The sequence below is a fragment of the Octopus sinensis genome, linkage group LG8 (genome assembly GCF_006345805.1).
Source record: "Octopus sinensis linkage group LG8, ASM634580v1, whole genome shotgun sequence".
In the NCBI taxonomy this organism is placed as follows: domain Eukaryota; kingdom Metazoa; phylum Mollusca; class Cephalopoda; order Octopoda; family Octopodidae; genus Octopus; species Octopus sinensis.
Window position 1 is genome coordinate 36,330,280 of NC_043004.1, and position 17,712 is coordinate 36,347,991.

The following is a 17,712-nucleotide window of genomic DNA, read 5'->3' on the forward strand; positions in this document are numbered from 1 at the left end:
ACTGCCACAAAAATATGCTTGGTTAGCAAACGAAATAAGTTGATGTCAAAGCTACAAACAATAATAAATATATGAAAAGTGCTTATCCGAAATTCAAACAGCGAGTTTATATTGAGGTGAAGACACACCAATGAGACACAACACGGATTTAACCACGAAAACGAATATTTGAGAGACATCAGACATAAACTGAAAATTTCCACAGAATATATTTAAAAAATATCCTTTTTAAAATGAAAATTTTTCTCCAGAGAATAACAGTTCTAACAAAACAGAGCATAAATGATGTATCAACAGGCAAATATAGAACAATATTTTAAACTACAGCGGACTACGTGAAAAGCAAAAGATTAACTTTAGTAAAAACTGAGAGAATGTCAATACATGTATATCCTCCTCCTGGGTCTAGCGCTGTTCCTTAGGTCTGAGAGAGTGTCACCCTCGGGTGCTTTACTCCTAGTAGGGCCACTCTAGGCGTGCCGGTCTCCCGGGAAGGTTCCAGACCATCCGTGACCGGCGGTGCATCAGCTCGTCACCTAGATGGCATTCTCATTATCCTGCTATTCTGCGACAGACCAACAGCCTTCCTAGAACCCTCCACTTATTATGAAACCGACTACAAGAAACCAAAACATTTAACATCAGAACGGACATCTGCATGTCCCAAGCAATGAGAATGCACAGGGGCTGCCAGCGATGTGGCATACTGGTCGGCTCAGCGCACGATGGCGCCTCTGAGACCGCAAACCGCAGCCCCATCAAGCAAGATCATGGGTGACTCATATATACACAGAGGGATATATGTAAATATATATATATATATATATATATATACAGGCATATATATATATTTAACTTCATTTGTTAGGCAATAAATATTTCGGCATAACAGGGGTTCAAATTTTTCTCAATGAGGAAATATATATTTTCATTTAGAGATATTAGGCCCCTTCACCCCACCATATAAAATAATTATAATTTAAATACTTACTACTTTATAACTTAGCTACACGTGTTTCTTGATGTACATTTACCTATTTCTTTATTACCCACAAGGGGCTAAACATAGAGGGGACAAACAAGGACAGACATAGGTATTAAGTCGATTACATCGACCCAGTGCGTAACTGGTACTTAGTTTATCGACCCCGAAAGGATGAAAGGTAGAGTCGACCTCGGCGGAATTTGAACTCACAACGTAACGGCAGACGAAATACTGCTAAGCATTTCGCCCGACGCACTAACGTTTCTGCCGGTTCCTTAACCACGCCGTGTTTTGTTGGAACCGTTCTTAAAATATAACCCCAATCACCAGCAAAACACTGCGTGGTTAAGGAGCCGGGAAATGTACCTCAAGAAACACGTGTAGCCAAGTTATAAAGTAGTAAGTATTTAAATTACAATTCTTTTATATGGTGGGATGAAGGGGCCTACTATCTCTAAATGAATATATATATATATATATATATATATATATATATATAAACACACACAAATACATGTGGCATATATATGTGTGTTTGTGTCTGTGTATGTATGTATATATATATATATATATATATTCCCCCTTTAAAAATATATCTCGATAGGTTTTCTTCGATTGATCAATACTTGCGCAGAACATAATGACAATGCAATGTAGTATCGACAAAAATGTATGTTAGAATATGTATATATTAAAATAAAATATCGAATCCCCTATATTTAATTTGAAATATGTATCATCTGTTTTGTTGCACATGCTGGGTCGTGCCCATATGCTTATTAATCATTGAACCACCCCCAACGGCAAATATACGATATGGAAATCACTCCACTAGAGCTAAATTGTAATTTAACATTCATTTAAATAACGATTTACTATAATCTCTCTTCTGTGGTAGATGAGTGGAAGGTACATGTCACGTGATAAGAGGTCAACAGTTCAAACCTATCTCGACTTTCTGGCATATTTCATTGTTCACATAGAACCACTTCCTAATGAATGAAAGAAAGGAATCAACATAGTAGATCATTAGATATAAAGATCTTTAGAACTATTCAAAATGGTGAACACATATTTTAAGATTCTTGTAGACATGCTGATTAGTTCACCTGACTGTATATTGACTATAGAAAATAGTTTAATATTAGAGTATATAAGAGAAAAAAAATGGGCATTAGTACGAGTGGAAATCGAACTCATACCTCTAATTTACAGGATAATATACGTTGAAGGCATATAATTCTATTTACAAAATTTCAGTCGCCCCCATCTTCTAGTTCACGCAGAATGCGCACATGTTTATAAACTCACCGCCTTGAAATCATAGTTTAATGAAAAAATGAGTGAGTGTGTTGGTGTAATCGGTCAGCATGCTTATCGCGAAAATGTAATTGTGGGTTCGATTCCACTTGTATTTATGCCCTTTTTCTGTAGTCAATACATGCGAAGGTTTATAATTCTACTTAACGAAATTTGAATCGTCACTGTTCCCTAATTCACACAGAATTCGCATACATGTGTGTGTGTGTTTGTGTAAATATATGTGTATATTGGTATTTATGTATGTAAATGGCTAATTTCAGGTAAGATCGACCAGCAGATCTTGAAAGTTAACTTCATTGTAAAATGAGCTGTTAGACTACAGATTTCCAATTTGGTGGGAAGAAGACAAAATCGATCTATGTAGTTTTAAAATTTGATATTTCATCTCTGACTGCCAAACCATTTTCTTTCCCCAAATGGTTGTTAAGAGACGTTTGTCTTATAATTTCGACAATTCTAAATTCATTGACTACTACTTTGTGTAGCCTTAAAAGATTTTGATAATGTGAATTAATCAATGAATTCTACGCTGGAATCTTTTTTAGGAAATTTTGCGATTTAAGGTCAATCCCAATCATGAGAATTGTTTTCCCTTTTTGTGAATACACATTTTGATCCTCATTATGGGAAGTAAACTCGGTGACAATATGAGCAGTTTCGAGTTTCGTTTTCTCTCACACTTTTATTAAGTTACCCTTCACAGTGTACATCACTAACAGATATATGTGTGTGATTGTATTTTTGTGTTAAGGCGGCGAGCTGGCCGAAACATTAGCACGCCGGGCGAAATGTCTAGCGGTATTTCGTCTGCCGTTACGTTCTGAGTTCAAATTCCGCCGAGGTCGACTTTGCCTTTCACCCTTTCGGGGTCGATAAACTAAGTACCAGTTACGCACTGGGGTCGATGTAATCGACTTAATACCTATGTCTGGCCTTGTTTGTCCGCTCTGTGTTTAGCCCCTTGTGGGTAATAAAGAAATAGGTATTTCGTCTGCCGTTACGTTCTGAGTTCAAATTCCGCCGAGGTCGACTTTGCCTTTCACCCTTTCGGGGTCGATAAATTAGGTACCAGTTACGCACTGGGGTCGATGTAATCGACTTAATCCGCTTGTCTGTCCTTGTTTGTCCCCTCTATGTTTAGCCCCTTGTGGGTAGTAAAGAAATAGATTGTATTTTTGTGTATGAACCACTCAGCTGGCAAAGATGAGTTGTACCTGTATTTCAAAGGGGCTCACCTTGTCACACTCTGTATTATTCTGAATCTCCTTGTGAACTATGTTAAGGGCACGCGTATCTGTGGAGTACTCAGCCACTTACACGTTAATTTCACGAGCAAGCTGTTCTGTTGATCGGATCCATTGGAACCTTCATCGTCGAAACCGACGAAGGACCAGCTGTATTATTTTAAGACATAGATATCTTTTATATTTTACTTGTTTCAATAATTAAACTGCGGCCATGTTAGGGTATCGCCTTGAAGAATGTACTTGTTTTTTTATAAAGCCAGGTACCTATTCTATCCGTCTCTTATTGTCAACTGCTAAGTTACGGGGAAATAAAGACACCAGCATCGGTTTTCAAGCGGCACTGGGGGAAAATACGCACACACACATGCACACACATATACCCTCACGTCAGGCTTCTTTGAGTTTCCATCTACTAAATCCATTCACAAGATTTTTTGTCGGACCGTGGCTATAGTAGAACACACTTGCGCAAACTGCCATGCAGTGGGACTGAACCTGGAACCATGAGTTTGAGAAGCAGTCTTTTTACCACACAGCCATGCCTGCACCTTGTTGAAAAAGATTTCGTCGAAGGAAATGCATTTTAGTTTAATATAAATGTTAAAATTATTTTTATTGTAAAAGAATGTCTCCCTTTAAGGTGACAAAATATAACCATCAATCATTTGAAATCAATGAGCGAGATACTTCAATAATATTTCTTGACAAATTGTGCTTTCATTATTTACTCAGAATTGCTACACTCATACACAAAAAAAATGTTGTTTACAGTATATTTGCTGATGACTCTAGGTAATTGTGTTCCTATAAAACAAGGTAAAGTATTGACAGGTGAACGAGTCTCGAAGCAGAGATTCCAAAGTAGGAAACAATCAGCTTTGCTTTAGAAATGGAGCGCCACGTTCCAAAAAGATAAATATTCATGGATTCAAATAATACCTTCAGGAAATGTTTAATATTTAGATGCTACAATAATAGATGTTTGACATCATTTCAAGTTTCCACAACACGGCATTGATATGCAAATTAGATGCAAATGAATAGATTGCTTGTGCTAAGTGTCTCGTGTTTTAACTGCATTGGCATTTGCGATGTGAGGCGGCCCAATTCTTGTTCTTGTTAGATTTTACATATGATTATATGTATGAGTATTGCACTGGCAAATAATTTAAATTTATTTAGTACAGAAGAATAGTCTTCGTTAGACATAATTTATTATCTGTAATTATTTATAGAGCAATGTCTACAGAAATAATTTGATATGCAAAAAAAGAAGTAAAACATTTGCTGATCAAGTAATAGGAGAAGGAACAAAACTAACAGAAATTATATCATTGTAGGTTTTACAAGCAAAAATAAGCAGCAGTCACATTAAGAAAAATACTTGCAACAGCATCGTTATCAAGTTAAGAAAGACAATAATAATAATAATAATGATGATGATGATGATGATATGAGTACCATTGACAGAGATAGATCTATGTAATGAGAAAAATGTGTAAGAAAATTGTGAAAAAAAATGAGTGAATTGGAACGAATAAAAATATTGATTTTTCTCTCAGGCTCAATTAACTCTACCTTCAGCACCTTTTTTGAAATGTTAGGATGTCTATATAGTTGATGTCTGTATAGCTGATTGATACGACAAAGGTATATAATTGTTACCTATTTTATCGACCCCAGAGGGCTGAATGACAAAGTAACAAATAAAAATATGCGTAAATAGTTCTCAATATTTTTCATCATTTAATAATTTATTAGAAACAATATATTTAAATGTTTTATTTATATTTATTTATATATTTCTATTCTTTTAATAGTGGCAATCTTTTATGTATTATTTTCTGCTTCAATATTACCATTTATCTCTCATAGATCTCCTTGGGATTACTTCTCTACAATTCATTCATATAAGTGATATTAGACGAAAATATAATTCTGAATATAATCGCTATCACTTTACGGTATTCTTTTCAAAACACATCAATGAAATATTATTATATAATATTGTATAAATTACGATATTGATTTATTTTGGTTCAATACCAATATATTACTGGTACTTATTGCTTTAAATAAATGAGTTAAAATGATATGTTTGTTTTTGTATAACAGCAAGTAATAGGTTTTTCTTTGCGATAGTTATGCGGAAATAATTTCATAATCACCAACCAACAAGATTTTCTGCCTGTCTTTATCTAACTATTCTCTTCTATTAAGGCGCAAGGACTGGAATTTGGCGGCAAGGGACTAGTTGATTACATCGACCCCAGTGTTTCACTGGTACTTAATTTATCGACTCCGAAAGGATGAAAGCAAAGTCAACAGGGGTGGAATTTGAACTCATAATGTAGCGACGGGTGAAATACCTGTTTCTTTACTACCCACAAGGGGCTAAACACAGAGGGGACAAACAAGGACAGACAAACGGATTAAGTCGATTACATCGACCCCAGTGCGTAACTGGTACTTAATTTATCGACCTCGACGGAATTTGAACTCAGAACGTAACGGCAGACGAAATACGGCTACTCATTTCGCTCGGCGTGCTAACGGTTCTGCCAGCTCACCGCCTTCTGCCTGTCTTTATCATACAAAGGATTAAAATGGTTTTTCTTTTTATTGAATTTCGCCTTTACTTTAAAAAAAACAACCTGTTATACTGTTTAAAACATTGGCAGTCCCTATACATTGCGGCTCGCCCTCGGAACGAATCAACTCTAATCTATTGTTTTCTCTTTTACTTCTTTATTAAATGCCTGTCTCAAAATATGACTCCTCACTCGTAAATTTCACATGTTTAATAAACCAACAAAATATAACTCAACATCATATTAGCTCCTTATACAGTTCAGTTCAAAAATGACAAAATTTCATTGCCACATGAATTTCCCTAGTTAGCACTTTCTCTTCTCACTCGTCAGTCTGTCGCGCATTTATGCATTGATTGTCTCTCATTCTTCCATTAGTTCTCTGATTTTTTTCTGATGATAGTTTTGCAATATATGTTTTATATTTTATGAGAATAATTTATAAAATCGTTTCTAAAATACAAACCTAAGTCGCCTGTTTTGTGCGACCTGTCAAGAATTTGAAATTGTCATTAGTGCATAATGTTGACTGCATTTAATAGGAATATGGTTTTCCTTAATGCAAGATACTTCGCAGTTATTTTTAGGGATTTCAGAGAGAACAGAATTCACCACGAAGAAAATACTTCAGAGAAGACATCGAGGTTTCATCAGCAGACTTTAGAATAAAGCTGTAGATTTAGAAATCTCTAAGTTATTTTATCATCTTAGCTATGTGCTAGAGATGTTATGAGTCAATAAAATGATATAAAATAGTTTAAGTTCATCGGTAAATTGATGCTCGTGGCCACTGATTTTAATATAAGTGGTTTTAGACATTATGAGTAAGTTATATAATTTAGTTTTATGTAAGTTGTAATTCTTTGTAAATAATTGTTTGAAATGTAGATGGCTAAAATGTTTGGCTCGTCGCAGCATTGTTGATAAGTAGACAGATACATAGATAGCACTCTGTTGTCCTGTCGCCTGAATGCGAACCGGAAAGCAAATGTTGTTTTGAAACATCTGCTAAATATTCTTTTGATAGAAAGACTGACACTAGTTCTAGGGAAATTTTATATGGAATTTCATTCAAGTTACATTCACTATACCAGGTACAAACTACGGAATTGAATGTAGCTATAGTAATTTTACAAAGTTGAAGAACATTTAACATGGAGAATATGAAAAAAATGTCTCAAAGAACTTTTCTAATAAAAGTAATTTCATAACTCTATCCGAAATATATAAAGAAATAATGTTACACAATATATGAAGCAATCTCGCAAGAATTCATATATTTTGTTTTCTGCGTTTATCGAATTTCATAATAGAAAATAAATAATAGGAGCACCGTTTTAGTTTTTAATATCAGTTTGAAAGAGTAAAGTAGATTTATAGCTAAGTACAAGTTGCTACCTGCAAAGTGGGGTGGGGGGTTGAGGTAGCTACAAGTGCAAAATGAATTGCAGCCGTTACTATAGACTCGTCAAGAGATTTCAGAATCTCAATGATTTATGATCAGAAATCGATCGGTGTTCTTGTACAGAGTATACTACATTAGTAAGAGAGACAAAACAACTGTAACATATGACCTGCCCGAATATAAATACAGCATATATTAAACTAATACACAATGATGTAAGAAGCCAGAGAAACCAGAAAGTATTTTCGAATTACATTTTTTTTTTTTTTTGCTGCTTCTTTGAAGAATATTACATGAAGAAATCAGGAGCAAGTGGCCATGTATCTCTACAAGCATTTCAGCCCCTGGTGCTTTCTAATCAGAAACGCTTAATAAATATAATCCATTAATCATATTGAATAATAATACATGTTCATCCGATTTCTAATATAATTATTGATTATAACAAAGATTATCGATTATAACAATATTACAGCACACAAGAAGCAAGTGGAATATTATTAGGCGATTAACGTTCATATGTAATTATCTTCCATTGTTAGTTTTCTTACATAGCCATTAACGATGTTGCGATATTCATGGAATTTTCTAGAGAAGTGGCAACAAAATTGAAGTAAAATGGTGGCAACGGGGGCTGAAATCGAGTAGCCATTCTTACAGTAGATTTATATACTAATTTCATGTGGCGGGGTTATAAATGATTGATGGTAGAGTGTTATGCTTATTTCATTAAAAACGAAGGAGATGCAATATTGACGATTCCTTACAGCATTTTATGTTAGAGCTAAGGACAAATTAAATATGTGAATGAATTTGATCTAGTTTTCTGTTTTGGCCATTTGTCACATTTGTTCTATAATCCTCAATGTGCATTCCTACAAGTATCAAAATATCGCAAATATACAAAAGGGGTCAAAGCAACAAGTGAATTCATTTCCACCCCTAGAATAAGTTTCTTAGTAATATTACGGAAGAACTTAGAGGAATGGAAGATGAGGTCGAATCTTAACTCGATTCAGAATGTAAAATTAAACATCGTCATGCAGTTATTCCGTGGTTTTTGCAGCATTTATGAGCTTTAAACGTTTAAACTGAGCCGGAATATAATTTCTTAATATTCTTTTAAGTTATTCCCTTCGAATACAATCTAAACTATAATTCGAAGGCGAAATTTCCATTTTTGATGGATAAAGCATTTGCAATGTACGAGTGCGAATTTAAAGTAGACAAATTATATACGGCTCTTGTATATCCCAAATCAGATTCATATTCTTTTGTTCTTTTACTCGTTTCAGTCATGCGGCTGCGGTCAAGCTGGAGCACCACCATGCATTTTTCGTAGTCTTGTATTTATAACCATATAAATAATTGTAAAACCTCTCAAGATCTGATCTCTGTAAAGAGAGAAGAAACAATTTTAATTAAGAACAAACGGATTTCCAGTTTTATAGTACTGACCATAATTTCAGTAAGAATTAAACATAACAGGAATTAAATAAAAAGGGAACGCAGCTGAGGTTATGTCAAAGAACAAAAAGTAAGGGCAGTATTTGGAACCAGCGGCATTGGAAATGCATTCTCTAGTACCCTTTTAGCTCAGATTTTAAAACTGTTTTTGCACTAAATAATAGTAATATTCATTTGCAATTGCGGGTATCTGTATTTTATTGCGATTGTAGACTTTAAAATAACTACCTACTAAGAGAGCCTAAAGATAGTTTTAAAAGCTTAGTACAAAAAGCATAAATTATTCTCATAAAAGTTCAGTTTCCTCACATAGTTAGTAGTAGTAGTAGTAGAATTGGGGCATGCGCTGCGACAACGCCGCTGATGCATCCCTAATCCTGGCGGATGACACCTTTTTCCCCCCAGGAGACAACGCTCCCACCTATGGGTCTGTTTGGGTAGTCGTTGCTGGTGAGGGTTTTACGAGGTCGGAGTGCAAATCCTACTTCAACTCTTTTAGTCGCCTTTCATGACACACAGAGGAAACGTTGGGTCTCTTCTTTGACATGCCGGTCCTCAACAGTGCACGATGAATAATAATTTCAAAATGCAGTAGATTTAGCGAGAAAAAATATAGTGGTGTTAAGTGTCGAAATATTTATAACTTAATGGTTCATTTCAACAGAGGCAAATTTAGAGAACATTTTATAACATATCGAATATATTCGATATAAATTAGTTGATTTTATATTTCAATATATTTTAGAATATTTGTTTGTATAAGCCGGAGCCTGTATTCATCTGAGGAGATCTGCCTATTTTCCAGTGATCAAGTGAATTACTTCAATTTTTATGATCAGATATTTCAATCAATAAATAAACAGGCATATTTAATAGTGAAACTGTTTCTGGCAGTCTTTAGGGAATGATTGATGTGATAAATAACCAATAACGTTAAATTCATTGATCTTTTGTATTATCATAGGAGTAGATTAGTATTAGTTTGAAGATGTCTGCTCTAATCGTTGTAATGGTCAATACTTGCTACATTCATCTGAGGGTTGTGACTGGCCGGGTTGGTACGTTTTACGGCAACCAGGCTAAGAGAGCTTGATGGGACAAATGATACACATCACATCATCTGATAACGGCCACATTAGAGACTGAACTTAGAGCTATAAGCCAATTGATCACTCGTTACTTTTATAGTATCCCCGCTGCCGTTAATTGTGGTGGAATAGAACGTTGAAATTTAACTGTTTTTATAAATGCTATCGATATGACACACCAATTTCTGTTAGGCTGTTGGCCGAAAAGCCTATCAACTCGGCCATCCATGATACACTAATAGGACACGTTAATTAAAGTATCTACCGTTACAGCAATTAGAACGCGCGTCTTGCAATTTCTTCTCTTCCACTCATCTGATAAGATAAACAAAAGATCAATAAATTGAATAATATTGGACATTCAACACACAAAACATTCTCCTAAACAGGTTTCCCTATTAAACATCTATTTATTGAGAATATATTTATATCTTCGTGTGAATTTGTACGAATGACTCTACCCAGTTAAGCATGACTGAATACAGTGTGTACAACTGTCTGCTGGTGGGAAAGAAGATAATTTCGAAATGTCTTCGTTGTTTTGATAGTGAAAGAGAAAGTATAAGCGCATTTCAGTAGATGTGTATGTGTACATATACGAGAGTGTTTGTTTGTGTGTGTGTGTGTACTTATGCATGTGTAAGCGTGCGCGTGTGTGTGTGTACGTCCGTGTGTACGCGCGCGCGTGCGAAATCACATTATGGTTAATTAATTGGAAGAATGTTCACTCTTTAAAATGGGGATTTGATTTCAGCAATGCCAAACAAATTGGGAATTGATTGGTAACTTTCACCTAATTAATCCTCATCTGACTCAAACGAAATATTCTCGGAAATATTTCTGTTATATTAAATGTATGGGAGCTTATCAGTGACATAATGAGGGGAAAATTAAAGCAATAATTTTCGTATTCAGTGGACATATTTCTGAATTATTCCTGTATTTAATCAAAATGCTACGACACACAGATACACATATACGCATCTACACACACACCCACACATTAACTTGCAAATCATAACCGCAAATGTATGTAAAGATGTGTGTGTACGTATATATATATATATGAATGTATGTGTGTGTGTATGTATGTATGTATACTCTTTCACTTGTTTCAGTCATTTGACTGTGGCCATGCTGGAGCACCGCCTTATTCCCAGGACTTATTCTTTGTAAGCCTAGTACTTATTCTATCGCTCTCTTTTGCCAAACCGCTAGGTTACAGGGACGTAAACACACCAGCATCAGTTGTCAAGGGATGTTGAGGGGACAAACACAAACACACAAATATATACACACACATACATATATTTATACATATATACGACGGGATTCTTTCGGTTTCCGTCTACCAAATCCACTCACAAGGTTTTGGTCAGTCCGCTATAGTAGAAGACACTTGCACGGGGCAGAACTCGGAACTATGTGGTTCGTAAGAAAGCTACTTACCACACAGCCACTCGTATGTATGTATTGTTCTGGGCAACTCCAGGCATTGCCGTCGCTAACCCTAACCCTACTCAGACCCGCGGTGTGAGAACCAATGAAGGGCTTCGTCATGTGTCAAATGCCAATTGACAATCCTCTAACTGAGGCATATGGGACCAGCAGGGGCCACAAGACACGTCTCATAGAAGCCCACTGGTATGTAGGCATAAACCTATGTCACGTGAACCTATTCATTTGCTTATGGCTTAAATAAGCCTTGTCCCTCAAGGATAAAACGGCGACAGCAGGAGTCGTCTAGCAGCGTAAACATTAAATGAACGCGGCTAAATGTCCCCCAACAAAAATCATGAATCTACAGACTTTGCTATTGTAGTCCATGATTGGCAACGGCCGTAGTCACTGCCGCTGAAGATATGAGTGTGTACACACCATGTGTGTGTGTGTGTATGTGTGAATGTGCGAGTACTAATATATATATATGTATGCATATGTATATGTATAAATATAGATGCATAAATCTTTATCTACATTTATATGTACATATATATATATGTATATATATATATATATATATATATATATATGCATGTATATATATATGTGTGTGTGTATAAATATATATATATATACATCCTTCCCATTTCCCAGATTATCATGCTAATAAGATTCATCCCGTCTTATTGCTTGTATTTTAATGTTAACACACACACACACACACACACACACACACACACACACACAACACACATATATATATATATATAGGGGAGGAGGAAGTATGCATATGTGTTGTATGTTTATGAATGTATGTTGTGTTATGAAAGCGTGTATGCAAGTGTGTATATTGGGCATTTTGACAAGTTCTTTATTCTACCATTACAATTCATATTTCTATAGATTATATAATTGGTAATGATGATATATTAACTTGAGTTGATGTGTCTTATTATAAAACAGACTTGTATTAATTCATTGGACTATGTACCGTGAATATTTAGAAACGGTTAAAATGTTCTTAATAATTGGAAACACAATTCCCTACCTTTGTACGGTTCAGCGGGTAATTTATATGTATCTATCGTATCGTGTGTATTTGGTTATATTCGTGCGGATATGCGGATGTGAGTACACATGAAAGTAGGTGTACAAACTATAAATATATATATATATTGGCAAATGTCGAAAACATTACCTGTGAGTCTAATGAACTGAAGAATATGAACTCTTATATGGTTTCCATTTGAATAATTTTGAAAATTACCTTACTTTAAAAATTTAGCTGAATTGGTAAAAATAGAAATTGAAAGAAATTTTTCAACTCGTCATGTTTCCGAATGTGTCATTTAAGAATTCGAAGTGGAATTAAAATTCAGTGAAGAACAAATCACGCAATCTTAAAAATCGGACACTCGTCTGTCTTAATTCATTTTGGAAACAAGTTTTGAATTTGAAATTCGACATAACATTTTTCCAAAAATAAAATCTATGATATTTAACAATAAATGTAAAAATATAGAAATATAGTGATACTCGTCATTTATTTTATGTATTCAGTAATTAAATGAACCTGTGTTACATGTCTAGACCTACGCTTATTATAAAATATATTTCATGTTTATAGACATCAGACTAAAAAGTAACATTAACGTGTTGACAAAATATAGCAGGCTCCGGATGATTTCAGTTAATCACGATCATACCTGTACAGAGTGGTAACATTAAACAGTATTTTAAATAAACTAAACATACACATTCTGCCATTTAATATATAAGGAGCCCTCCATCCATTAGGATGTCAATGAATACATACGAATAGATGTCAATATTGCCATGAAGTCATTTTTACCTTTTAAATTCATAATACTTTGATAGGTTTCGGCCAGTATTGGCCCAGGCCGTGTCTAACTTAATAACACCACCTGGCAAAGTCATTCAAATCAGGATCCGGACAACATGGCCCACTCAAGTAGAGAGTTATTGTTTACGGAGACATATCTGGGTGTAGAAGGTTTATCTGGGATTTTTTGAAGGATAATAACTTCCAATAACTTCTTGAGCTTTATGGTGTCTGCTTCTACTTTAATATGTTTTTGGTGTAGTGTTAAAGAGAGCAGGGCTAACTGAGGTGAAATAATTGTGCCGTATTGTTGTTATGTGATGCGAGTATGACTTTTGTTGTGGGCAGATAGCAAGAGGCCCAAGTCTTGGGTGTATCTTAAAGGTGATTCCAACATCATTTGGGCAATGCTGATGGAATATTTTCCACATGATGCAGATGATGTAGCGCTCACAGCGGCGTTGGAGACAATAAAGCTTGAGCTTTTCTAGTCGACCTCAATAGTTAAGGCCTGTTATGTCATCTATCTATTTTGTAATTGACCTTTGAGGTGCTTCTATTTTCATGAAACTTTGTTTCGTTTGGGGGAGACCACAATGAACAACAGTATTCAAGGTGGGGTCGGGCAAAAATGGAGAAGAGGAGGATAGTGGTATGGATATCTCTCGACTGGAAAGTTCTGTGAATCTAGGAACACATTCTGCAGCCCATGTCAACTTTGCTGTTTATATCAGCGGTCCAGCTTATGTTGATGTCCACAATTACTCCCAAGTCTTTGATGTTATTGGATGCCATGAGAGCTTCACCTGAAGGAAAGGAGTATGTGATTTTTAGGGTATCCTCTTTTCCGAAGTGGATTAACTCAAATTTGTCCTCGTTCTGCAGCGTACTATTCTTTTCTGCCCATTGGATGACAGCCAGTAGATCTGACTGCAAACAAGTTGTCTAATGCCTGAAAACGTGATAGTCAGTTGGTGCAAGGTCTGGTGGATATGGTAAATGACAGCGTACTTTCAAGTTCAGTTCCTGTAACTTGAGTGACGTTCTTTGTGCAACATGTGGTCGAGCATTGTCTTGCAAGGGAATTGGCCTGTCTCTGTTGACCATTCCCAGTTGTTTAATTGCAAGTTCACTCATAATTTCATCCAATTGGTTGATGTATTCATCTGCTGCAATTGACTTACCAGGCCTCATGAAGCTGTAGTGGATGACACCAGCGCTGGACCACCAAACAGACACCATTAGCTTTTCTTGGTGAATATTCTTTTTTGGATTGTGTTTTGGCACTTCGTCTCTATCCAACCACTGTGCAGAATGCTTGCTATTGTTAAAAAGAATTCCTTTTTCATCACACGTAACAATACAATGCAAAAATTGTTTGCTTTTATGCTATGACAACAAAGAACAGCAAGTTTCAAGACGACGTGTCATTTGATGCTCGTTCAGTTCGTGTGGTACCCACTTGTCCAGCTTCTTTACCTTGCCGATTTGTTTCAGATGGTCCCAAACAATTGAAATCGAAACATCAAACCTTGCTGCTAACTCATGTGTCGTTTGAGATGTATCCGCTTCCACCACAGTTTCCAGTTCATCATTATCCACCTTGGTCTCTGGTCTACCACGGAGCTGATTTTCAAGAGTAAAGTCACCAGACCGGAAATTCTCAAACCATTGACATACAGTGCGCTCATTCGCCACATCTTCACCAAACACCCAATTCTGTTTGGAATGCATTGGTTCCATGATGGAACTCATATTCATAAACAACAGGAATTTTTGGCCTATCCATGGGTTCACAAAACTGGTTTACAAGAGAAAACTCACAATATAATCCGACACCATGTATGGGAGAGAGAGAGAGAGAGAGAGAGAGGTGTACGTACGTTGATTTATGTCAGACGAATGAGGACTCTTCATGTATTGAAGGTATGTTGTCTTTTATATTGAAACTGAATGTTTGTCTTGTGACTCGAGCTTCATGACACGGTGTTTCTCTGTTCTCGCCTGAATATCACAATGGCGTAAAACTCTAGTCGGTAGACAATCTTATATGTAACATTATGTAAAGTTTCTTTACATTATTCATAACAAGATATTGTCCTCTGAACGTTGATAGATCAAAGGTGACATAAGCAATCTGTGCTGAGTCTTAGGAAACCCAAAAGTATTTAGCTGAAATGGTTCCTCAGTATTTTGGTATAATCAGTAATTCAATGTACTGTTTATATGACCTTTGTAAACAGTTCCTTTCACATTCTTGATCTTCTTTCTTTCTCTCTTATACATAGACACGCGTATGCACACGAGCTTATTTATATATGTGTGTGTATATGTGTGAGTGTATGAGAGTATGCATAGATGTCGTAAATCTATTCTCATAATGTACCCGATTGTCTTCACTCCGTGGCCACAGCCAAGGCTCTGCTATAGCAAAATTACTTGTATGGAAGTTTCAAATTCTCCTTCAAGAACTGGCTTTGATTTTCATAGTAACATACCAAATAATACATTGTTTAATCATGTGTTGAATATGAACCGGATTCTTCTGAATTGTTCTATTCAGCTTTTCTACGTCCAAAAATGTTTCTGAGGGACTGAGTTTAATGTCCATTAAACTTTATATTTATTGAAAAATGTATTAATTATAACTTTATCTTGTAGTCATTAAATCTCTGTTGAATGGTTCAGGAAATTGAGGAATGTTCCTATATGTTTAGAATTCCATGATATTAAAACTACCAAAATAGCTACAGTTTCATAGAAATTTCGAAGATATATATTCCTATTGTGTTAAGTCAATAGAATAATGTTATGAGCGTACTGTTAAACTTCATAAGTAAATTTAATGTCTTGAAATTATTGGTTTTTACAAGAATTTCCTGAAGATTACAGCGGATTATTAATTTTTTGCCATTAATTACAGTAGCATGTGCCTTAGTAAAGAAATAAAGTTTGTACGAAAGAGTTTTCAACTCGATTCAATCAACGTATTTAACCATTTTAGTTATTCCATTAAGTTAAATGGAAGTGCATGAATGTCTCAACTTCTCAATTTTCCCACAAATATAGTTTATATGTAATACATTATTAGGTTGTCAAGAAAGTTCTTGCGGAATTTTTGATTTTGGTTTTAAATTATGTATTTTCAAATTAATTTCGTTAAATAACTTTGACTTTATATATCATATTAAAGTCCGTTTTTCGCTCTATCTAGTCGTGTTACTCTTTTCCTTTTGGAATAATTAGACTATTTTCTTTTTCCGGAACATTGAATACAACATGGACAAAAAACAAATTTGCGCAATTTTCTTATACCAGTTCAAGCTAGCTCGAAAAGCTGTTGAAAGAGCTCGCGATATCAACGATGCGTTTGGCCTAGGAACCACTAATGAACGTACAGCACAATGGTGGTTCAAGAAATTTCGTAGCGGTGACGAGAGTCTTGAAGATGATAAGCGTAGTGGTCGGCCATCGGATGTTGACAACGATCGACTAGGAGCCTTAGTCGAAGCCACTCCATGCACAACTTTTCGAGAGCTTGCTTCTGAATTAGACCTAGCATATACGACAATTTCCAGCCACTTGAAAGAGATTGGACAAACAAAAATACTTGAGAAATGGGTGCCGCACGAATTGAACGACAATCCATCACAGCTTTTTGGATCCAGGCGAAACAACTACGGTGGAGAAGTACTGTCAGCGAATGGAAATGCATAAGAAACTCCGACAACAACCACCAGCATTGGTCAATAGAAAAGGACCAATGCTTCTCCACGACAAGGCTCGACCGCACGTCGCACAACTGACCCTGCAGAAGTTGAACGAATTGGGTTACTAAACTCTGCCTCATCCGCCATACTCACCAGATCTCTCGCCTACAGGCTACCACTTTTTCAAGCATCTCGACAACTTTCTGCGTGAGAAATGCTTCAAAAACCAAGCCGATGCCAAACACGCCTGCATCGCAATCAAAACGCAGGATTTTTACGCTACTGGCATAAATCAACTTGTTTCGCGTTGGCAAAAGTGTGTTGATTCTGATGGTGTTTATTTCAGTTAATAAAGTTTTGTATGAGCCGAGATATGTGCATCTGAATTTAAAGGTTAAAAACCGCAAGAACTTTCTTGACAACCTAATAATATAACTTAATCTTGTAGCATATAATAACCAGTATGGCTGTATAATATTGCTAGAACATACTGAAACCTCCCTGATATATTTGAAAATCTATTCAGAACCGAATATTGCTTGGAGAGCATAGGTTTCTTAGAATTCGTATATGACTACTGACACTCGGAGGTGGCTGCCCTTGTGCCACG

At 35.7% G+C, this 17,712-nt stretch overlaps 1 pseudogene; it reads right to left on the reverse strand.

Moving 5' to 3' along the window:
• Positions 1–14,349: 14,349 nt before the first annotated feature.
• LOC115214791 lies at positions 14,350–15,147 on the reverse strand (annotated as a pseudogene).
• Positions 15,148–17,712: the final 2,565 nt, after the last annotated feature.